This window comes from Cygnus olor, chromosome 5 (assembly GCF_009769625.2).
Source record: "Cygnus olor isolate bCygOlo1 chromosome 5, bCygOlo1.pri.v2, whole genome shotgun sequence".
Lineage (NCBI taxonomy): Eukaryota > Metazoa > Chordata > Aves > Anseriformes > Anatidae > Cygnus > Cygnus olor.
This window is the reverse complement of record NC_049173.1, coordinates 62,179,469-62,204,285: the sequence shown is the minus strand read 5'-3', so window position 1 is coordinate 62,204,285 and position 24,817 is coordinate 62,179,469. Positions and strand designations below refer to the sequence as shown.

Below are 24,817 nucleotides of genomic sequence, written 5' to 3'. Positions count from 1 at the left end.
TTTCCCTTCTCCAGAATAAGTAATGCATATGAATTTCAGTTTTTTTGCTGGGCTATAAACATCAAGACCTATTTTGATGATTACACTTCAGTTTTCTACCTTATTAGAATCTAGTCAGCTAGGAATAATATTTCTGATTTTTCTGTGGATTGCAAGTCCATAGCCATATACACAGGCTTAGGAAAAAAAAAATGCCCATGAAGTATTTTCAGTTGCTGTCCAGGTTTTTTCAGTAGCTACTATTCAGGTTGTTGTAAATCTAATGTATGAATTAGAATTTTGACACAGCTCTCAACATAGTTTCTGATGCACCATAGCAAGGATTAGGTCTTCTGGGCTGGTGTTAGTACATGCTGATCACTTTTCCCAAAAGAATTCTCAGGAATAATTTGTTTTTGTACCTAACCCAGACTGTCCAGTGAACTAGTCCTGTCTCCTAACACTTTCTTAAATGTCAGATGATGATTCACATTTCTAAGAACATAGTGCTTCACACCATGGGGCTGGAGAAAGTGTAATTGTATCCTACTCAGACACAGTTGCCTGCCACAGCTGTTCTAAGTTTTCTAAATGAAGTCCTTTTTAACCTACCATTTTGGATTTTTTTGGCCTTCCTTTACAAAAGTAGACCTGCAGTTAGTTATTACTAAGATTTCAGCAAAATTGGTAAATGTGCTGTTACAAAATGTTGTTGGTGATCTTGTTACATGTTTTAATCACAAGAACTGTGTGTCAGTGGTGTATCGTTTTTTGTTTCAACTTCTTGTGTAGTTGGTATTTTTTTTTGTTTGTTTTCTTCTCACTTGCTCTCCTTTGAGTACTCTTTTGTTTTCTTTATGCTAAGGACTGGTCTTTAGGGATTCTTAATGTTGCATGATCATTTGCGGCTTGGCCTTCTCTTCTTAGGCTTGTGTTCCATTCAAGTCACTGGCAGCTAACTTCTCTCTGGGTTTTTACGTACTGCTGGAAGGCAGAAAAAACAGTTTTATCCACTGTGAAGATGAGTTGCGTGAGATTACTTACCCAATCTGCTTGGGGAAAAAAAAAATTACCTTTCTTCTAAACATACATTGTCTATTAAAGGCATTTATAAGACTTGAAAATACTACACCATTTCAGAGAATAGTTTATGTGGTATGAAAAACAGTAGGTCTATTTGAAAAACATCAGTTTTGAATATTTTATGATTTTAAATTACATACTTTAAATGGATGAAGTGACATATCTTACTACTGGAAATCCAAATAAGCAAGTTGTTTTAAATTAGGTAGTCATATTCATTTAGAAATGGAAAGTAGAAATGTTTTCTATTGATAGTCTTCATGTGTGTTGTTTTTTATTTTTTTATTTTTATTTTTTGCTTCTCACTAAATATCATTAAGCTGCTAGTAGCTGCAAATCTTGTATGCAAGAATACAAGATAACTGCTTTTCCCCATCAGTGAAGGCATGTTTGCATTTTTGTTTAATAACAACTTTGATCCTTCTACTGTTGGCAATGGTCATTGAGAAATCCTGACATAAAGAAGGTATCTGCAAGATAAAGTTCTACAAGGGATGATTAGCAGCACTTAAGTTTTCTTTCTGTTGAAAGGAAGAATCCCTGATTGAACAGTGCATTGAATGATATGACAAGCAAGTACTTGATCCCTGTCCAGCTGGAAAGGAATTGTATTCATCAGCAGCTTTTTAGCTAAGGATGTCTTTATATTTTCACTCTTTGTTTGAGTCTCTCCAGATCCTCCCTGTACTTCATGTCAGCACTATATAGTAGGTATGCCAAGTGGTTTTGAAATTTAAATTACAGTCTCTTTTTCAGATGTTATTGGAAAGAACGTGTAATTTATAACCACGTGTTAAGAGTACAGGATGTTCATGGTTCACTGCCAATTCTTCTTTTGTAAAGTTAATAAAACTTTCATAAAACACTTATACACTTGTATATTTCATGGTAAAGATTTTTTTAAATCTCATAGGCTAATGTAAAGATTTATTAAAAACATTTTTTTGTTAAGAGGAGTGTCAATAGTTTGCAGCTGAGTGTAATTTTGAATTCCCAGTAGATGACAGTCTGACTGAAAATGACACTAACAGCTTTGTTGATTTAGCACTAAAAATAAAGGATTCTTTCAAATGATATAAAGCTCTAATACCCTGAGTATGCTGAAATACACTTGAGACCCTTAAGTAGAGTTGCAGTGAAATATTCTCCAGCACTACGGATTCCGGTGAACAAGCATTAGCATGCTTGCTGGCACTGACCCATTGGGCTCCCACCTAAAAATGAGTATGAAGGATTGAGATACCACACTAACAAGAGAATCTGATATGTCTAAATATGGGAACCATCAGACCTTTGGATAATGTCATGGAATAGGCTTCAGTAAGACTTGTAGTAAGACCTTGTGACATCATTTTTAATGTTTTTGTTCTTTTTTCCTCAAAAACTGAGTACTTGAAATATTTTATTCAGTAGCAACCCAAAACTACCACCATCTGAGAGCTATGAAGAGGTATGTGAAAGGAGCTGATGGTTTTATGCCAGCTCCTGCAGGATGGTTGTTCACTCTCTTTTTGTGATGTGATAATTGATAGCTTTGCCGGCAATCTTGGCAAAGAAGCTGAGGATTAAATAGCCCAAGAGATGGAACTTTCCTAGTCTCCTAAGTGAGAAACAGACATGTTGGCCAGGCAGTGTGGAAGTCTGAAGTGCTTCTGCTGTACTATGCTGTACTATAGATAAATACCGTAAGAGGTTTTCCTCCATCTTTGAATGGTCTTTATTCAAACTAAGAGTGCATAGAGCTATGTACTGTGGATCTTTGTCCATCTTTAACCTATTCTTCACTTTTTTTCTGGTATAAGCCAGGTAATTTAGTGATATCAATATTTTCCACAGTAGTCCACCCACCCTAAGCATCTATGTCAGTGTAAAGGAGGTACAAAACTCTATGCACAAAATAAATAATAATAAAAGAAAGTGAGAATGGGAGTCTGTTCTAGACATAACATCAGAGTTGGTAACAAGTGGGGACACTGATGAATTTGTTGCTTAAAGGATCCAGTTATTTTACACTCCCTATCTTCGTGGGAAATAAAGACAATACCTCTCTTAATCTGATAGCTACTACCTAAAGTAAATAAATAAAAATCATTATTTACTCTAAGCCTGCCAACATTTGATATGTCATCCATATGTTGTGACTACTGTAGTACATTTTTGCTGTCTTTAGTGTTGATTTTTAAAATGATTTCTTCCTGATCCACAAGTGGCTAATGCGGAGAACAGAAAGGCTACTTCATGTAATCTTTGCTAGATATAAATATCTGAAAATAGTAATAAAAATAATAATACCTATAAATGGTAATTGGAGCTGTGAAAACAGTAGCACTGAATACAGGAGGAAGCAGAGATTTAGGAAAAAAATAAGAAATTGTTGTATTTTTCCATTTTATCTTGCATATGTGATAAAAATAAAATAGGAATGTAGATCCTTAGAGAATCAATTAGTGTGCATAGAAATAAGGAGGTAATTATATAGAGGGAGTTAAAGACAAAATGGTTGAAAAATGAATGTTTATAATGCAACCTTGAGTGACTGCTGATTCTTGACCTAGATCGCATAATGGTCACAGATTTAAATAAAATCAGGTTTTTAAGTCATGTTAATCGTGTTTTTATACCATGGAGCAGCTTCTGAATTAAGAAGAGCTTGTGGATCATTCATATGTTTCTCAGACTGACCTCCCCACACAATGTGTGGAATGTATATACACACACCTACCACACCGTAAGCTGTGTTTCTGAACATAAATTGGCCAGGTGGTTGTTCTTTTCCTTCTGCAAGCATGGCTTTCCAGATTCACCAAAAAAAAAAAAAAAAAAAAGAGGGAGAGAGACAGATGATTACATCATAGAATCATAGAACAGTTTGGAATGGGAGGGACCTTAGGGCCAATCCGTTTCCATATTTTCCTAAACCATCTCTAAATTTCCAATAGGCTAAATGTGTTTGGGATATCATCTGAATTTCTGAAGCAATCCCATCAACTTTTCAGAAAGACTTTTGCTAGATCAATCTGCTACAATAGAGCATCTTGTGAATAATAAAGTATAAACTACTATAGCTGATATGTCATGACTGCGTTGTTAAAAGAGAGGTGGGCCTTATAGTGACAAAGAAGGGCAATACACTAGAATTTTCCCTTTGTGATATGAACAGAAGAGTTGCCCATGCACACTGGTAAATCTTCATTTGTGCAAAAGGCTGCTGCTTTCTGAAGCGGTGGTTTCACTGTATGTAAGGGGCCAAGTAAGCCAAGTGCTACCCTCATGTGATCTTCCACGAAGACTCCTGACTTCTGTATCCCATTCTCTCTCTTGATTGCTGGAGCCCTTTGGAAAGAGGTCTGCCATTGACTGAGTGTTGATGCTTCTCTCCCATGACAACATATTTTGCAACCGCACCTCATACTGAGCCCTGGAGAAGGCTGCCCAGCTGATATCTTTTCTCTGGGTGAATACTAGGTCATTGCTAACAAAACCAATAGGACTATAAAAACTAAAGGATAAAGCAAACATATTAGGCATAATGCCTTTCAGTGATGTAGTTACTTGTGCTAGTACAGACTTAGTTAAATGTTCAGTGAAAATATCTTAAGGTGGTTTGAATTTTTATTTTGTTATAAAATATGTTAGAAGATTAAAGCATGTACAGAACATTCCTCCCTCTCATTCATGTCAAAATGAAATTGATAATTGCCAGTTTTTAACCAGCTCAAAAGATGCTTTCACAGCCTTCCCTTTGCAGGAGATTACTTATTGTTGCCTTTGAAGTTGACATTATTTAATAGAGATCTTTTTTTCCTTATGAATTGTTTCAACTTGCTCATGCTGTCTTCAATTTAATGAAGCTTTTGAGAAGGAAACTGTAAACAAATGAGATAGGATGGTTTAGGAAGAATGTGAATTGTATTCTTTAGCAAGAATTGTTTATGATGATGGTTTCATAATATATAAAACATATGGACCACCAGAAATCCAAATGTCAGAGCCTTAGGTCTTTGATTTATTATTTTGTTGTTTGCATTTTATTCACGTTTCTAACCCCCCTCTCCCCCTTTCTCTTTAATATTTTGCTATTTGTAGCAATAGTATATTTATGAACAAGATAGGTAAGTGTTACAGGACTATGCTAGTCATTGAAAAACACAAGAAATGCTGAAAGCAAGCTACCAGAAGTTATGATCTTATAGCTTATAGGATGTCGGTGTTACTATTGAAAAGGACCATAAAACCTATCCAGCTTTTCTTGTGATCTCTTTTTAAAATGTATTAGCAGGTTCATCCATGATAGTTTTCCTGATTCTTACATTAAATCTGAGTCAGTTTACCATGCTTATTTATGCTTGCATAATATCTGTCAAAGCTGTTTGTGTTCTAAGAGTCATTCAGAACCACCTCTCTTTATTGCAAAATGACCAGAACCAAATCAGTTTTCCATATTCTGGCTTATTAACTGAGACAGTAAATCATGGTTTTCTGCAGCTTAATTATGAGTGCAAAAGTCTGTAAAAGTAAACACACTGCAGAACTATAAAACAACCACTTACCACCATCTTCATTTAACATTCATATTTTGCATGCCAAGTAGAGGAAAACAGTACAGAATTAGTGCAAACTATCACCACGTCACTTAATTTCTTTTATGACATGGTTACCCATCTAGTTGATCAAGGGAAGCCAGTAGATTTGTTTTACGTATTTATTTTAGCAAATCTTCCAATATTGTCTCTCATAGTATCCTTCTGAACAAAATGTCCAGTATACAGCTAGATGGGTGCATAATATGATTGGTGAACAAATGGCTGATAGGTTGGGCTTAAAAGGTTGTGGTAAATGAGGTTACATCAGGCTGGCGACCAGTCAGTCACTAGTGGGGTTTCTCCAGGACTCAATTTTAGGGCCCGTGCTCTTCAATACTTTTATAAATGATCTGGTCAAACGTATGCTAAGTTTGTAGATGATACCAAATTAGGAGTAACTGTTGAGTACCTTGAGGGTATAGAGGCCTTGCAGAGAGATCTTGACAAATCACCAACCATATGAAATTTAGTAAGAGCAAGTGCTGGATTCTGCACCTGAGCCAGGGACACCTTGGGTAGACATACAAATGGGAGGGCTAGAGGCTGGAGAACAGCCCTGTGGAAAGGAATCTGGGGATTTTGGTTGATGGCAAGTTGAATATGAGCCAGCAGCGTGCCCTGGCAGCCAGGAGGGCCAGCCTGTACCCTGGGGTGCATCAGGCACAGCACTGCTAGGTGGTCCAGGGAAGGGATTGTTCCACTCCATTCTGTGCTCTTGTGGCCTCACCTCAAGTGTTGTGTGCAGTTGGGTGCCACGACATAAGAAGGACATAAAACTATTAGAGAGTTTCCAAAGGAGGGCTACAAAGATGGTGAAGAGTCTAGAGTGGAAGACACACAAGAAGCAGGTGAGGTCATTCAGATTGCTCAGCCCAGAGGAGAGCAGGCTGAGGGGAGGCCTCATGGTGGCCTGCAGCTCCCTCACGAGGGGAGTGGAGGGGCGGGTACTGAGCTCTACTCTCTGGGGACAGTGACAGGACCCAAGGGAATGGCATGGAGCTGGGACAGAAGGTCAGGCTGGATGTTAGGAGAAGATTCTTCACTGAGAGGGTGGTTGGGCACTGGGACAGGCTCCCCAGGGAAGTGGTCACAGCACCGAGCCTGTAAGAGCTCAGAAGCATTTGGACGATGCTCCCAGAAATATGGTTTGATTATTGGATGTTCTTGTGTGGATCCAGGAGTGGGACTTGGTGATCCTTGTGGGCCCCTTCCAACTTGGTATTTTCTGTGATTATGGCATATGAAGCTTATTTTGATAATGCCAACAGATACCAGTGCGTGGGATTCAGAAGAATGAATTTATATCACATCCCTTTGCCTTTGAGAGTGTGATTTGTGTTGAGTTTACCTCAATTTTAGCATTCTTGGAAAACAAAAATGTGTTGCTTGTTCTATGCCTGTAGACATTCTGCTAATTAGCCACGCAAATTCAGATCAGGTATTGACTAACATGAATTAATTTGTTGCCCAATAAAAGAGAACCACTAGCGTGGAATTGTCATCAGGGAAAACAGAAAAGGAAAGAAGTTGAGAAATCTTTGATCCTGTTTTCAGTCAACCTCTCCTGTATGAATGAATGGGAGATCAAACATGAAAAGATGTGTGCTATACTGCGTTTTAGGAATCCAATACTCTAAGAATCATGTGCAAGTGAAAACAGGAAATCTGCCAAGAAGATAATAATTAGGTAGAAATTATAATTGAGAAATGCAAAAATGTGGCTTGCATATTTTCCTGGACTGCTGGACTTAGCTGAAGACTGTATTGAGCTGTGGTCAGTCACAGTTCCGTCTATGTATCGTATTAGATTTTTGAGACACGTGTTACCCAAGTAGAACATTGCTAATACGGCATAATATGATATTTTTTCTGTGGGTGTGTTCATGAAATCTGTAATTTCCTGACTATTTCATAACTATTGTCATTAATCACCTCTTCAGAGTTGTGCTTTGACTTTTGAATATGAAATGATTCCTTTTGAGGAGATTTCTGTAAACAAATCAGTTACAATGGGTCTTAAGGTTTTCCTGTGTTCTTTTTCAGCACAATTAATTATTTGCTTATTTTTAACCCTTTTGCTGGAAAATGAGGTTTTGGTGACTTAAGATACTTATATGTATTTTCACGTAGACTAAGGTGGTCTTTATACACTGTATTCTCCTGTAGCTTGTTAGGGTTACAGTCAGATTGGTTTTCTTTAGAGTTGAAATAATTCATACCTGTGAATATAGTTACACCACTGACATGAAGGTTTTCGTTCCCATGTAAAGCTAGGCTGGTAAAAGCATTTGTACATATGTACAGGAGAAGTATGTCTGTGTGTGGAGGAAGAAGGGTTTGCACCATGTTATTACATCAGAATCACTAGGCAATACACATTTTGTGTGTAGAGGAAGCCTTATATAAGCAAACAGGTTCAATGCCCACTGTGTCTCAAAGTGGGTAGCTGATAAACGGAGTAGCAACTGAAATCAGTAGAAAGAAGTTTCAACTAAAACGTTGGAGTGGATTAAACAATAATATTTTTTGTTGTTGTTTTTGTGTGTGTGCTTTTACAATCATATGTTGTTGAGGCTGAGGAGGCTTTGTTGTTTTGAATGTAACAGCTAACAAATAAGTCGTGATTTTGCTTCTCAACGCTGTTACCTTGCTCACAGAACTCTTAGTAAGGTCCTTCTGGTTCTTTGGAATGACACCTGTGAACTGCAGCTTTCTACAGTCTCCTGTGTGTATTTGTATGTTGTCTGTGTTCAAATATGTTTGTTAATTTCCTGCTGAGTTGGGGGGAGCAATTTTAATGAAAAGATATGAAGGCTAAAAATGAGTTTCAGGTGACATCCACCTAAGTACTGCTTCTCCTCCTTCTACTGCTCTCTGCTGCATCCTGCTCTTTCAAAAAATTGCATTTTTTCTAAAAACTTTCCACACCTTTGTGAGAAATTTAAATATTGAAGCATCTGGATGTGAACTGTTTAAGGATCTAGTCAGCTTCCTTTTACCACGTCTAATCCTTCATCACTGTCACTCCACCCTACTTACACTACCCACCCAGTCTTAATTTGGTTCCTTTCATTTGTTCTGTAATGGAAATATTCTGGATTCTACCTGTTACTGTATGTACCGTGCATTAAATGTGTGTTGAAGGGCTTTAAGAGAAATATTTTCCTATGGCATTTTAAGTTATAAGTTTTTGAGAGCTTTATTTTTTTTTTCCCACAATGTGCTGTGTTGTTGGGCCAGAAGGATATTGTTATATTTATGACTGGAATGCCTAGTCTTTCTGACATTGTGAAATGTGTTGATAAGTTGCTACAGGAGTTTTCTTATGGCAGCAAAATTATTTTCAACTAAAGATTCCCTTTTCCTTTCTCCTGTTATCTATTTATTTTTTATTCTTCTAGACTCTTGGTTTTCAAATTATTTTTTCAGTATTGTCTCTTTAATGTCTGTTCTCCCTGCTGTGATAGTTAGCTCCCTTCTCTCTGCCTTAGCCCACTAGGCTGCAGCACAGCCTAGATCAGTGTTAGGTCAGTTAATAACTGTGAGCATTCTTCCGCACTCAAGAAAACAGGCCTGTGCAAGCAGCTCTGGCTGATTGTGGGGCAACCAGGGAATGGAAAGCTAGCTTCAGCAGTAACTATGGAGCAGATTTTGTTCTTGTGCAATAGCCTAAGTGATGTCAATTCATAAAAACCTGCTGCACCAGTGCTGGGAAATCTACGTATGCTGTATTTGAAGTGTCTCATGTGGCAGTAGGAAAATAACAATTGTAGAAGGCCCAGCTGCCTGTCAAGAAAGACAAAGCGGGCCATTACATGTTCAGCTCCTATTCCTACAGCCTGTGCTGACTAAAATCTGATCTCCACTGCTCTGAGCCATCATGTTAGACCATCATATGTCATATTCTAGTAACACAAATGCAAAATATTTCTCATTCCAAACGACGATGGCAGCATTTTCCGTATATTTTACGGCGGTTCAAACTGATAGAATCAGTTTAGAATACGAACCATCCATTCAGCAACTCAGCTGCAACTGAATATAGATATCCTTTCACAGTAGTCAGGCACTCACAATGTGCTGCTCTATTATGTGAGTCAGACTAAGCCTTTTAGTGCTCTTCTGTGACTGTGCTTTGGTATATATCAGTGTGAATATATTGGCACATGAAAATCTCATTGTGGCTTTAAATGCTATAAAGTTGGTTTCTTAAGCACCAATGACCAAAGACAGGAGTAATTATATGTGGCTTGAACTTAGTTCTATTCAGAAATAAACATATAATTAGGAGATAATTATGGCTATGAAATAATTTGATATAAAGGAGATAAAAATGTAGATTTTTGGATAACTGTCACTACATTAAAAATCTTGTTTACCTGTTGTTTTGTTCAGCTTTTTAAAACAGCTCTTTCTGTTTATGACTTCTGATAGGAGGAATTAAGTGGTACAGAGCTATACTTCTGTATGGTTTACAGCTTGTTAATAACGTGCTAATGTTTCAGTGACAGATCTGTATTCTGCCCTTGTTGCCATAGTGTGAGGACTCCATGGTCCTGAATCAGGCCCCATACCATCAGAAACCACTGGAGAAAGACTTTACTCTACCAACATAGATTTGACGTTAATATCAGAGAAATATATATGCTGTTTTCTGGAGCTGGTACAAGGAAATGTCAGTTACACCTTTCTGTGAAACGAGGCCTTTTGAGCTGCTGGGAGGAACGATTTCCAGAACTGAATAGCTGGTGTTTCTGTAATTGGCACTTGGTTGAGAGCAACATAGGCAAAAGCCCCTTGTCAGACAATACCCCACTTTCTGAGTTATACTTGCCTCTGAAAACTCCTGAGGTGAAAGGACTGGTCAGTCTAACACCTCTACTGAAGATATTTATGCGCCTGTTAGCTGATTTCAGTTTCTTTGACAGTCGTAACTTTTGTGTTGCTGCAGTCTCCTAACTGTGTAAGAGTCTACGTCTGTCCTTTGAGGGCCACACCAGTAAGAAAAGTCTTTCAGGACTGAACTTGGTGTGTGTCTTGTGCTGTCAAGCTAGTTTCAGAAAATGGGATATAAGGAGTGGATACAAAGATACAATTATAAGCTATCTCTTACCCCCAAAGCATGTTGTAGATGTTGAAGCCTAAATTCACTACAGTAATGCAGGCAATTGTGGTATGAAATTCTTCAGCTACTTACTGGTTCAAAACAATGGGTATAAAGAAAGGTCAGTGGCCTTAAAATGAAAATGGTGTGTTATGTATAATTCAGTGCCTCTGTATTTTATTTCAGCTAAATGAAGTTGAATGAGACAGTTAATACTGGTGTAAGACAGTATTGGAAATTTTATACAAAACAGTGCATGGCTTTCAGGGAAATTTCAGTTGTGACAAATATGCTGGGAAATCAGGATGACTGACTGGTTCAGAAAACCAGTCAAGGTTTAGTACTGGCCAAGCCTCTACATGGTTTACAGCTTGTTAATAATTTCAAGTTACAGAGAGAGCTTGGAATCCCCAGTCAAACAGTAGAAAACCAAGAACATTAAGAAAGGTAAGAATGGAGCTCCTAGCCCTTTGTTCTAGCCATTACGTGTTACTTTCACATGGTTACAGACACCTTGGCTTTGCCAGATTGGAGCTTATTTCAGCGTATATAGCTGTTGCTCTTAAGCTCCCCTGGACTGTGAAAATTCCATTTCTACAAAGTAAATGAACATGTTCACCTGCAAAATATTTTCCCTAGCAAATAAAATCTTGTTAGCTTTCATACAGTGGATTATTTCAGCTCCTTTTATGTACTTGGGGTGTGGGGGGGAGTCCAACTTTTACCAACACGATTTTGTCTGCAAAAGTGTTTTTTTTTTTCCACAGTACTACTTTTTTTTTTTTTTTAGTATGCATGCCAGGATTTATGACTGAATAAACCAAATATAGAACAGACCACTTACATAATATTTAACATATGTTATAATGTCAGATGTGAGTTAATTTTAGAAAGAGTAATGGAGAGAACCAGACAAAATGGATCATCGCTCAGCCCTGAATGTGATTAAGCAAAGAGGAAGGATTCTCTCCCACCCCACCCATGTATTCGGCATAAATTTCCTGCAAGTCCTATAGCAGAGGAATATAAAACTCTTCCAAGTGAATATAGACAGATGTTGGGTGGTCCTATTTTGCACATGATTACTCAGTGCTCTCATATAGGAACACTGGTTCTCATCCAAGTAAAAAACCTGAAAAATAAATTCTTCATCACATTGTCCAATGTAAAGGTAATGTATCCTGTTAAGGAATAAAATTCAGCTAAAACATGCCACAGCTGTTAATGAAACATTAAAAATAAGATTAAAACCCATTTGTTGCAGAATTCTGAAATCGTGTAAGTGTTGTACTGCAGACTATTGAGACTCTTATTTTGTATGCACAATGTGTTACAGTGATGTCTTTCAATATTATTCATGTAGAAGAAAATTTGTTAGAAAATGTATTAAATTCATGTCTGAAAAGAAGTAAGAGCCAGACTCTGATCAATCCACATCCTAGATACCCAAGTAGTAACTGATGTATGTAGTCTTATGTTAATAGATGCTCAACACTGTGCATAATGTGTATTATACTCTGGGCATAAAATACCAAGGTCCAGTGTTTGGCAGTTTTCTCGTAGTTCACACTGAATCTGAAACACGCAATCCTGTGCAAAATGGTGAGATAATGAGAACATTTTACAAAGCCATGCTGATTGTTTTCTTTTGTTTTGCAAACCATAGACTGGTTATATTTAGGAGTATCTGATATACTTTCTCTGACCAAACTGTGAGTGGAGTGAAGAATATTATGGATGTGATCCTTTTGGACCCTGTGGAATTTTCTATGGCACAGGATCATCTCTTCTGGTTTTTGATACCTGTTTAAGGAAATAAACATGCAAGTCCCTTTTATATAGGATATATAGTTGTGAGACACCCAAAGTGGTTTTTTGGGGAAAAAGTAGAAAGTCCAGGAAACCTTTCTTAATTTTATCTCATTCTTTGTTACCGTTTTACTGGTTGTTTCATATTACTCCTTCTCCTAACGTTTTTTTTTGTTTGTTTGTTTGTTTGTTTTTACATTTATTACTTCTTCCCTTAAAATATTTGTAGACCAGTAATTTTTCATAGCTGTTTTTTGTTTGTTAGTTGTTGTTTTTTGGTTAAGCCAAATCATTTTAGGTTCAACTAATCTAAGTTTGAGTTCAATGAGACAGTTAGTACAGGAAGATCTTGGGAGATTAGTTATAGAAGGAATAAGTAATAACTCCTGAAGTTTTTGAAAAGTCTTTAGTTTCTGGGTTCTGTAGAAGGCAATACTTAAGATATAACAGTAATAGAAAATTTTTGAAGCACTTCAAAGTTTTAAATATGCTTCAGGTAATTACCTGTGCTCTTGTTTAACTTGCTTAGATTTTTGATTGTTATTTGTTGACTTAGTGACAAAACTTCAGAGTGATGAACGGATTTTAGAGCAATATAGAAATTCATAGAATATAGAAAAAGGTTGTTTTGAACTTTAGTTTTCGTATTTAAAAAACAAAACGAAATCTTGAAATAACTTTGAGAACTCACTTGTGAGGGGTGAAGAGATCATTCCTTTCAGTACTTTGACAGCTGAAAATTAGCAGGCATTCTGGACTGTCTATAGATAGATCAGATACTGTATTTTGAAATGTAGAATTTCAAACACCTCCTCCTCCACTAATGCTTTACTGAAAGCACTGTATAAGCTGAATTTGTAATGCAATATTCCTCAAGAAAAGTATGTGTACAGTTCAAAACGTCACAAGTTGTTCTATGTTCTCACAGTTTAGAAGAACATTTCTTAAACATAGTAAGAAATTAAGCTACCACTTTTGTAAAGCTATGTCAATTACATTTGGTAACAGGATATCAAATGTCCATCCTAAGGGCAGGTTTCACAGATGTCAGAGCCAGTGTTACTAACTGTAGGAAGACTTTTTCAGTCACAATGGTGCTGGGTTCTGTGGATGCTGAACTTATAGAATGTTTGTGGCCAGCACTTGCTGTGGCCTAACTGTGTGGTGGGCTGAGTCCTACATAATGGCTGGGAGTCCTGATGGAAACACTGGCTTGTTGTAGTATAGTTTGTTTTGGTTAAATGAGGTTGCAGACTACAAGCCTAATTTTAGGTTATACCAATGGAAAAATTACATGTCACAAACCAAAGTGAGCAGTTTAATTTGACCTTTCCTAATGAAAGATTGGGCAGTGAGAGAAGTACATGGGAGTATTTATTAACTAGAACACATGATTAGAAGCAATTTTATTTATTTAGTATTTTTTTTGCTCTGATTCCACAGAGCAAATAATAAAAACCTACCCCAGTTTTTAGGATATACTAAAGCTAGAAGGCCATCTGGGTACAGATCTGTGGATGTAGATAGTGTTGATTCCAGATTCTAATTTGTCGGGCAAATAATTTCATTTAATTAATGAACTTGTTATTTTCAGGATCTCTTACTTCTGATGTGTTGTTGCTAATGAATAAAAGTGACAAAAAAAGAAAAAAAAAAGCATCTTGCTTTTCTTTTGTAGTCACAGTATCTGGAAAACAACACAACTGTGATTAGTAGCATATATAGCTAAACAGGTAAGCAAAAGAAAACTCAGCTGAAATTTTTTAATAAATAAAATAATGGGTAAATAATTTCCCTTTTATTTTGCTGTTCAGATATGTATCAATTCATTCATTAGTCTAACAACCTGCTTGATAGTTTTTTTTAGCAGTGATTTTGTAGGTCAAAAAGTGAGCTCAAGTCTTGAGAACAGTCAACAAAAGCTCTACTAAATGCCTCATTCTCTTACCCTGTATTTAATTGTAGTTGACCCACTACAGATCAAGCTCTGAGTGCAGAGACTGCTCTTACTTAATCATATTACAGCTCTGATTGCTTTACAATATTAAAGTGAAAATAATCAAAGCCTCACTTTTGTTGTATTCAGATTCATTGATAAGATTTGAAAATTAATTAGGCAGAGAGTCTTTGCAGATAATCACTACAATGTTGATGTAAGGTTTGAAGGCAAAACTCTACTTTTATTTTGAATTATGGAAAGGGTTTAAAAGTCTGAACATAGAGCTTCATGACTGGCTGTCAGTGATGTCATGGCCATGTCAATAATGCCCTTTAAGTGCAGGAGTCTGACTCTCTCTTCATCTTTTTTAATTTGTAAGTTCCATTTCATAATAGCAAAGAGACACTTAAAGGAATGTCTTGGGTTTCTTGCCTTATAACACCACCCAAGGCATATAATAATCTTCTGAAAATGCACTTCAAAAAAAGCAATCTGTCATGTCTTATTGCTTAAATATAGGCTAGAAAAATCTGCCTTACTGGACAGGATGATATAAGTGCTACACTGGAATGGACTCTGAGGGTGGGGAAAAGTCTAACTATATCCTCAACTTCCATAGCAGCAGAATCCAGAATTGCTCCATTTAGAGTTCAATAATATGGATGCGGGGTAAGAATGCTCTCTCTTCACTAATGTTCAAATCATGCAATCAACATTAACCTTGGGACAGGCCAGTAGAGCAGCAAAGCATATGCTTCAAGAAAGCATGTTCAGGGCAGACTGCTGCAATGTCCATTATTTAAGTATATCCTTTGGAGTGTCTTGGACTCCTTGTTTTTATTTTGGAAAAAAAAAATGCTTTAGATCAAGGTGTAATGTAGTTTCCTAGGAGAACTTTGTGTTCTTAACAGAATAGTACCTATGTTTTAAAGATGAATATCCAAGGGATGCGTGTCATCTTTGGTGATGGGGGGAGTGGTGGAGGCAGGAAGGATTTCAGGATGAGAGTACATTCAGACAAAGGAACTGACTAGAGGAGTAGTGCTCTGCTTATATTGGCTTGTTGCCTCCACTTTATCCTTACCTGTGAAAGAACACTGTTTGGAGTCTGTGGCTAAAGATAGGGCATTATAAGCAGACTTGCTGCTGAAGGCTCTGGATCAGGCTCTTAGGTCAGGGTATATGTTCCGGTGGAAATGATTGTAGTTGATGGCTGGGGCTGCAGAAAGCTTTTATTTGGAACATATTCTAGCAAGTATCATAGGAGAAAATAATTTGGTAGGCCAAATTTACCTGTAGTGAACTATTGTCAAGAAACCTCTCCCCTTCTCCAGCCCTCACCTTGTTAATTTGACGGTTATGATTTCAGTTGGTTAATTTTTTAAAACAAACACAGTTTTTAAATAACTAGTTAAATAACCACGGGAGAACTGGAAAGTCTTTTATTTTCTTCTAGGAGGCTCTATTACTTATTTTATGCTAAGCTGGTGACATTCCAATGTTTTTTTGATAAGCATGTTAGCCACGACCAAAGACCATGGGAACAAAAAGAAAATGGCATTGTGGATTATGCAAGTAAGCATTTTTGTTTTAATTTCTGCGCAAGATGAGTGGTATTGCAAGATGATACAGACCAGAACTCATTGTTAATGCATTTTTGCTACGAAGTTCTCAGAAGACAAGGGGTTTCTGGAAACTAAGCTTTCAGACAAGGTCAAGGGTAACAAAATGTTTCTGGACACTATTCTTCAGCAGTCTAGTCTGTATTTTTCTCATACGCTGGCTGGAAAAAAAATAGTTTCATTATCTCAGTTGAAATTTACTGCAGCATGAAAAGTATACTGTCAACTTCATTAAAAGAACTAGCAGGTACTCTCTCTTTGCCCTTTAGTCTGTGTGCCATGTTTTGCCAATTTATGATAATTTTTCTACTTACAAAAAAAAAAAGTCTTCTCTCATTTCTCTCTGTAGGCTTTACCAAAAGGTGATAAACGGAGGGCACATTTGTACCATGCTATACAGAGAATATCTAGTGAAATGAATTTAAACCAAACAGATGTCAAACACACAAAGTAAATAAAATACACAGACTGTGTTTTCCCACTAAAACCTTTGTATTTACAGAAGTGCATTTTAGGACAAGAGATAAAACAATCTATTATGCTTCTATGTGCTAACTGTTCTAAATTGATCATATTCCTTTAATTAAAGCATTTATGAGCTAGGTCACTTATGTCAAAACATCTTTCTTTGTCTTTTTGCTAGAAAGAATCTTTTGAAAGATAGGAGAGCCCAAGAAAAGTGAAAGCTCTTAAGACTAACATTCATATTTAACAAATAGGTCTTTTTACATATGCAATAAATCACCTGGCATATATCACGTTATCTTCTGTAAATGTTCCTATGAAGTAAACCTTTTCTTTTTGTTCCTCCTTTAATATGACTGCCTTCAACTGCATCCTATAAGTCCTACTCACTGTTCCATTATCAGACAGCTTATTTTTTTTCCACTTAAAGACAGAACTAACCTGCCTCTTAGATATGAAGAAGCATATCTACAGTAAAGTTAGTGTTCAATTTCTGATTGTAGAACAATTGGTTTGTGGTAGAAAACTTAGATGATTCACTATTACAAATTAAATTTAAAATGGATACTTTGTTCTGTCTTTTAGACCCTTTTGTTATGTTCTCAGTAAGTGGATGTTGTGGTCAGTTCAAGATTTCCTCTTCAAGTAGAATTTGTGTACAGCTTAAATCTGAAAACAAAACCAACCCCTCCCTCTGAAACATATAATAGTTGCCTATCTTTGTTCTTAGGCATTTTTTTCCAGTGTGTGCCAATAAGTAGTGTTCTTCTGACAGACAGTTCTGTGTATAATTATCCTTCTTTGAAGTTGCTGCCAGTTACTTTTAATTAAAAGAAAACTTTCTGTAGTAACGATGCTCTCTTGCAAAATGACTTCCTTTTTTTTTCTCCAAGTAAAACTGCAGCCAGTATACGTAGTATAGGTGATTCCTGACAGTTCCATAATGTCTATTCCACTTGTTATTGACTAAGAAAAAAAAAAAAGGATGCATCCTTATGTTAAACTCATTTGAACCTTTAGCTGCAAATATACATGGATCATTTTTGTATGATTGTTTTGTACAGAAACTGTAGAGAAGATTTAACCTGTACTTCTGTGGCTATAACCCCATGACCATTTCCTGTAACGCTCACTGCAGCCTGCACCAAGAACATGGCTGATATTGCTGGAGGCAGCCACAGCTGAGTTTATACTTGCCGTGTCCAGATATGTTGGTACGAACTTTGCTAGCTTCAGAACACGGAAGTTGGCTCTAAGCTGGCTGCGTCCAGGCCCATACACAATTCAAAGGTGGGTTGCAACTGTCCTCTTGAAAAGGGCCTCAACAGATCTCTATTGATCTTTTAACACAGCAGTTTCCCAAGTCCACCACAAAAATCTTCATGAAAGATGTGTAACTGTTTTTTTTAATTTCATATCTTTAATTTGAGAATTCATTGCACGTTATAACAATATTCAAAAAGCATGACACTTTCAGATTTTCAGGCGAGAGTACACCTTTTTATATGGTACCCTTTTGAGACAGCCCCACTAAATGACCATTACAGATATCTTTATGTATCCATTATGGTTCAGATTATTATCGTTGTAATTTATACAGCTGTATCTGGCTGAGAGACTGTTCCTAGGTATGACTGCTGTCTACTCATGAGCTTGTTAAAATGTGTCAACAAAGATGGACCATTCCATATGGCAGAATATAAGCTGAAAGGAAGAATACAGAATCAATGAAATCTCTTCACCCCATCTCTTGTCCTCTCATCCCTTATTCCAACATCTTGTCACTTCTTCACTCATCCTCACCTTCTGCTATAAACTCAAAGGGGCATATTCAGTTTCAAAACTTAGGTGTAAGAGGTTGTTCCTCACAAAAAGAGCTTTCTGTGTGGAAAAAACAGCTTCCTCAAGGGCTGATCCAAGGGCCAGTGCTTGGAATAAGTAAGATGGTGCCTATTGTGTTTGAGTGACCAGTAGTGCTGGTTGAATCTCTGCCTTCTCCAGTCTCTAGTGGACTGCTAAGAAAATTACTTTTGTCCTTCATGCTGTTCCTCATCTCATACCATCCCTTTTGGCCTTCTTCCCTCATGTAGTCCTGGTGTTGGCTGAAGTCATTCCCCCCACCCCACCCTCTTGGAGGGGGCATAAGGATGGAAAAGCCTAGCCTTTGTTGCTCCTGTGGATAGAGCGTGGGACAATGCTTGCTAGCTAATGCAGGTAGTGTGCTTTGTATGGGTGTATGGCAATGCTGTGCTCTCAGACTTGTGCTTCCTGAGATGTGGTCTGCCATTTTCATCTCATTTCTGCAGGCTGACAGTATATGAAATGGCAGAGACTGTGTTGTTGAGTCAGTCTCTGAACTAAAGGCCCACTGAGATTTAAGGATACTACTGTGAACCCTGATTTTGGTCTAATGCATGTTTCCTGTTTATGTTTCCTGTTTTCGTGTTTTCCTAATGTTTCCTTTTTTATGTTTCTTGTGGAAAGTCAGAATGCAACTTGTCAACGTTCTTTTTTTTTTTTTTTTTTTTTTAAGTGAGGGAAGTAGGGGAAGATAGATGGGCAAGCATTGTTTTTCCAGGCTCTATGATTCACTCACAGCACAGTTCCACGAATTGTCAGCACAGTGAGGCTGGTGGCAAGTTTTGCAAAGAGTCAGAGGAAGAGCCCAGAGGCTTTAAACCAGCATTACTACTGAACTCCCTGTGTCATCAAACCATGACATAAAAGTTAATATGCATTTCAGAGGGAAAGCTACACTATTGTTAACATCTCCATAGATTTAACTTTATGTGGATCCTTCCTCTGCTGAAATACTTATGAACTTCAATTTTGAATATTTCTTATATATGTCTTTTCTTCACAAGGACAGCAGCTCCTTCTTAGAATACCAGTCATCATTTTTGCTCAAGAAACCTACTCTAATACGAAACTCACTCATTCAGAAACGGTATGGTTATGGGCACTGTCTCAACCAATTTCCCATCCTAAAAAATTCAGGAAGTCATGCAGTAGAAGTTAACAGAGCCATATGAATTTTGGTTAGCAGGAATACACCCCTAAGTTTTCTTCTTTCAAACCTCCAACAGAGAGCAGGCCTAGGATGTGGGGGGGAGACATTTACATGTAATTATGAACATTTTTGTTTTCAATTGCTGCTGAAAAAGATTCAAAAGGCAAGAAATTGAGTATATCTGAGCAGACGATGAAAATCTATTTTTATCGCAACATCTGAACTTTCAGAATTTATCTTCTTTGCTGGAATGAAAACAAATCTCTTGAATGTTCTTTTTGCACAAATGGAATTGAGTAAAGTAGAAGGGTGTTTTAGTGGACTGGGATATCTGACCTGTTTCTCACTTGTCACATAAAACTTTCGTGTTAAACCAAATGCATCTCTGCAGTCTAGCTTTGATAAAAACAGCCTTTTCAAAATCTGTTTATCAGAAGTTGAAAATATTTTGACTACTTTTAAGAATAAGACACAATGAAATACCCATGAGTAATTCTTACAGTTCAGGCTGTAATGTAGTTTTTACTGCAGCTAAATTGCAAATAGTTTTGGTTTTGTTCCCACAACAATTTTCACATCACATTCTAGTTGAAGGATGTCATATGTGTACAGTACATATACATAGTAATAATATGCACAGATTCAACATGACATGTATTCGGTTCTAGGACCTAATCTGGAACAGAACATCTGCAATAGCATCATTGTTTTTGCTATTTCTAGTTTTTATGTCTTTGTCTTGTAGTTATTCCAAGCAGATAACTACAGACTGAGGGATTCCCTGGATTAGCTTTTTTTTTTTTTTTTAATATGGATGAGAATGCTAGTCATAAATGAGGAACTGCTAGTCGTAAAATGAGGAATTTAGTCTCATAAATGAGATTAAATTGTTCCATGACAATTCACTGTTTTTAGTACAATGGATGGTCTTCTTCCGTAGCATTCAACGTATGAATGCAGGTAGGTCTGCACAAGCAGCCATGAATCAAGGGAACCATAGACTAAGTGCAAGGTATCTGTCTCAAAGCAAAAGTCTCTAAATATTCGTATCTGACTAATGTCTCTGGCTACGTGATGAAAGTTAAAGGTGCGTGTTTTTCATGAAAGGTTTTTTCAGAGCTTTCTGAAAAAAATGTTTCTTTAAATCCTTTTATGCTGAAGAAAGCAGGTCAGTTTTACAAAAACTAGGTCATGATATATACATTGCTTCAGCTATATGTGCATGTAACGTGGTTTTACTAGATTTTGAGTAGAGCCAGACCTAAGTATATTTTCAAAAAATGGCAAAGTGGAGATGATGATGTGTTCTGAAGTGGTCCTCTCTCTTGATATTAATAATGTTGATGTTGGTCTTTTAATATGACAGATTATTTTAAAGATGCTGAATAACTTGTGGGAACATGAGACAAAGTGGCATTTCATTGTTAAGGAGTGCTGTTAGGCCCACCCTTTTGGGCTTAATTTCAAGACAGTTGATATGCCCATGTTTCCCTCGACTTTTCTTTTTGGAAAGTAGAATCATTAGCCTGGTAAAATATACACATTTTTACAGGAATACTTGTGCTGTCTATTCCTATAAAAAAAAAAAAAAAAAAAAAAAGGCAAATTAAGTCCACTCTTGAGGTGACTATTTGGAGACTGTGTGGAGCATCTAGCCCACAGCACCTGTAAACTGCCTTTGTTATACTGCCTAGCTGGAAGGTGTCGTGCAACTTTAAAAATTAATTTCCTTTCAGTTAGCAGCTGATTACATTTGATGAACTACAATGTTGTTTTCCCTGTGAAGATTATGAGTCAACAGATTCAATCAGATGTTAAATCTTACTAAGCTCGGAAACAATAGGTGTAGTGATTAAAGTTTGGACAATTTGGTCATTACAAAGGAATCTTCCTTATCATCAGAAAGTAAGAAACTCGAATAGCTTGGTGTAGCCACTGGATTTGCCCAGACTAGACAGACAATGCAGGTAAATAACATCACCGGACAGTGGTCACTTTCCTGAAAAGAAATATCAAAGTTTGACATGATGCTAATAGAGGTACTTGGCAGTTCATGCACTTAAAAATAACTTTTGATAAGAGATCATTTTAGTCTCCTTTTTTTTTTTTTTTATCAGGAGCACTCATACCATCTGTAAATATGAATGTGTTCATGCATGTATTTATTGTTGTCCGAATACTGAAATGGAAATCTGATATTTAAAGGATTTCAGTTTGTGCCTGGAAGGGTTTTGCCCTGGTTGTTTTACGTTGAAATTAACACGTGGTGAAAGTTCCTTCTGCTGCATCATGAGGACACCTCAGTAACATTATATAAAGAAATAAGTTCTGTTGTGAGCAGATCAGTATTATCAGCTATTTAAATCTTTTTCTGCCTTGATGAGGTCTTCCTTGTAGTTTAGGCACAGGCCCAGGGTTGAAGAAATTTGGCTTTGAATTTCCTGTTTCACAGCATGTTTCTGCTAGGTGATGGTCCTTTCTTTCTTTATGCTTTTGGCATTCTTGATTGCAAGGGCAGTGAAACTTAATTTCACTGACTGATGCCATGGGGAATCCTGGGTCAGGGCCCATAGACTGCAGAAATAGAAATACCGAGAATGTAAGAATAATGCAGTATATTTGTCCCTTTGTCCCTCAGAGAGATAAAAGGCAGACCAGTTGTATTTTTAGATGGAAAAAGAACTAGTTGCTCTTAAGTGTCCTGGGACTATGATGTTGCTATGGTTATTTTTTTATTCATTTCTTAGATTTGAAATGACCTAGTTTTCCAATTAATAAGCCAAGTATGAGAGATGGAATAGAGACAGTTTCACAGTTCAGATCCTCTTGAGTCGTAGTTTGTCATATAGTAAAAGCAAAGGGTCATATTTTGGTTTTACTTTGTGAAATATGTGGTGGAAAACATAGTGTCACGGTGAACAATTCATCACAGGGAGGTAAGCAATATGACATCATCTCCACCCTTTTCTACCCTAGGAAAACTGTCTGTGCAGTACTGTTATCACCAGTGTATTGCTGGAGCGGTGTGATGGTTATGATTAGAAGACAACTGCTGTATTTAGCTGTATTTGTATTTAGCTGCTGTATTTGTCCCTCCTTTTTATCATCCAGTGAGCTTGTTGTACACTCTCCTGTGCATTTTCTGTTCCCCTTGGTAAAGAAAGCATTGAAGGCACCATACTTTATAGAGTAGCTGTCCTCCAGTGTTAATTTTCCTGTTAAAGACATCTTTTTTGGGGGAAAAAATGAGCAGCTGTTAAGGAAAAGCAGTTCACCATCTTGGTTCAGGATTGTTAGATTGAATTTCATCTCTTTTATCTGTCCACTGAAGTCCCAGTGTTTTTTGTCTCCATGTAAATCCCAGCATTCTAATGATGATGGTTGTTCACCGAAACAGTCGGCCGAAGGAGCTAGTAAACCCACTCCTTTGGATTTTTAAATGATTTATCTTAATTCCACTTTGGAGAAAATTCTACTCTTCATTTATAAAGATGTCAGATGAAACTGCCAATGTGATCTTTTCTGGCTTTGGAGTCTAGAGATGCATGGTAACTGACTGGAATTTACTGAAAGTGATTCCTGGTGCAGGTTTTTCTCCTGATATAAAACGTGGTAGCAGCTTTGGCTTGACTGGGATGTTGCCACTTCAGGAAACATCCTCTGTGCTCATCTTATGATAAGCTAGGTGGATAGTAGCACTTGGGGGGAAAAAAAAAGGCAAAAAATTATTTCAGACAGCCAGGAAAAGCGTTGTATAAAATTGTGTTTCTCTTGGGCCAGCAAAATGGCTGTTTATTTTCATAAAAGATTTAAGTTCAGAGCTTAGTATGTTTTCACTTACTATAGTGCTTACACAGGATCTCGATCCTATCAAAATACATGCTTAGAGTTTAACTATACTGATTAGGATCGACTGAAAGCATGCGCATGCTTAACCTGTGATCTAAGATTCTGTATGAGATTTTTTGTACAAGCCGTGTTTCTAAGTTTAAAATCCAAAGCTCTGGTTTTGAGGGTTTTTAAGTGAAAGTTCAGAATTAGTCAGTTCCTCTATCTTCTGCTGTGTTTCCAAGAACTCAGGCTTGGAACGAATCCCATAAAAAGGTCATTTACTGTTGGCATATTTCATAGAAATTATAGATGAAAAGTATCTGCTTGGTCATCAAGTCCATGCTTCTAATACTACATGTTTGCCCTTGTTTTGTTTATATATTCTTTCTCATAGGCTGCAAGTTAAATAATGTGTACTTTTTTTTTTTTTATAAGAGCAGCCTAACACATCTAATTTCTGCAATTTCTACCTATGGTTTTCCTCTTAAAGGTAATTTGTTTCCTTTCAAGTAATTACAAATAGTACATTTCCAGTCACATTATGCCAACGTCAAGACTGATAACTAACTAGTTTGATTCCACTCTTATCAACGTTTTATGAAAATGAGAAGTGAAAACATCACACTGGGACCTTTAGAGTTGCTTTAAGTTGTTTTGAATAAATGAGTCTCTTATAGCTCTAATGATTAGAACAGCTAAAAAGATTCCGCTACAACATAAAATGCGTCTCTTTTTATGCTTTCTAAGAACCACAGAAACCTGTTTATCCTGTTTATTTCACTTGTACTGCATAGTAGCATTCTTAGAGGTGGAAGTGAATACTGTTTTAGATTCTTGCATTGCATAAGCTATACTGCATTAGAATACCCTTCTTTTAACTAGTATTTGAGATAAATCCTATTTGGGGAGAAACATTTCAGATTGATTTGGTGAATATCCATTCACAGTTATCATTTAGGAGAATCATTTTTACTGTCTTTTATTCTATACAAACTGGATGTTTAGTGGTAAAATCTTTTTAAGAAATTGAAGATCCATGGTATCTCTTCATAAGAAACAGTGTTGCTGATCAAAAGCAATTTCTAAATTCATGGATGAAGCTACTAAAATTTCAAAAACAAATTAATGTCTTTTAAATGGTTTGAGAGAGGGAGAAAGTGGAGGAGCCAATGGTAAAATTCTTAAATATGTTTTTGAAAAAATAATAAGTACTTGTATTTTTCACTCGGATTAGTCATAAGTGGGTTTTCTATAGCATCTCTCTTCTACAGATTGAGGAGCACGTTCTAAATGACAGTTTTAAATATCTGTCCCAGAGTATTCATCTGCACTTTTTCCAGACATTAGACCAATAAATTCGCAAAGGAAGCCTAAAATACAATAGCAGTTCTG

At 36.8% G+C, this 24,817-nt stretch overlaps 1 long non-coding RNA gene across 4 annotated transcripts in view; it reads left to right on the top strand.

Annotated features, from left to right (window-relative positions):
* The window catches only part of LOC121071423, a 149,119-nt gene that overhangs the window by 59,728 nt on the left and 64,574 nt on the right, over positions 1–24,817 (top strand). The window lies entirely within an intron of this gene.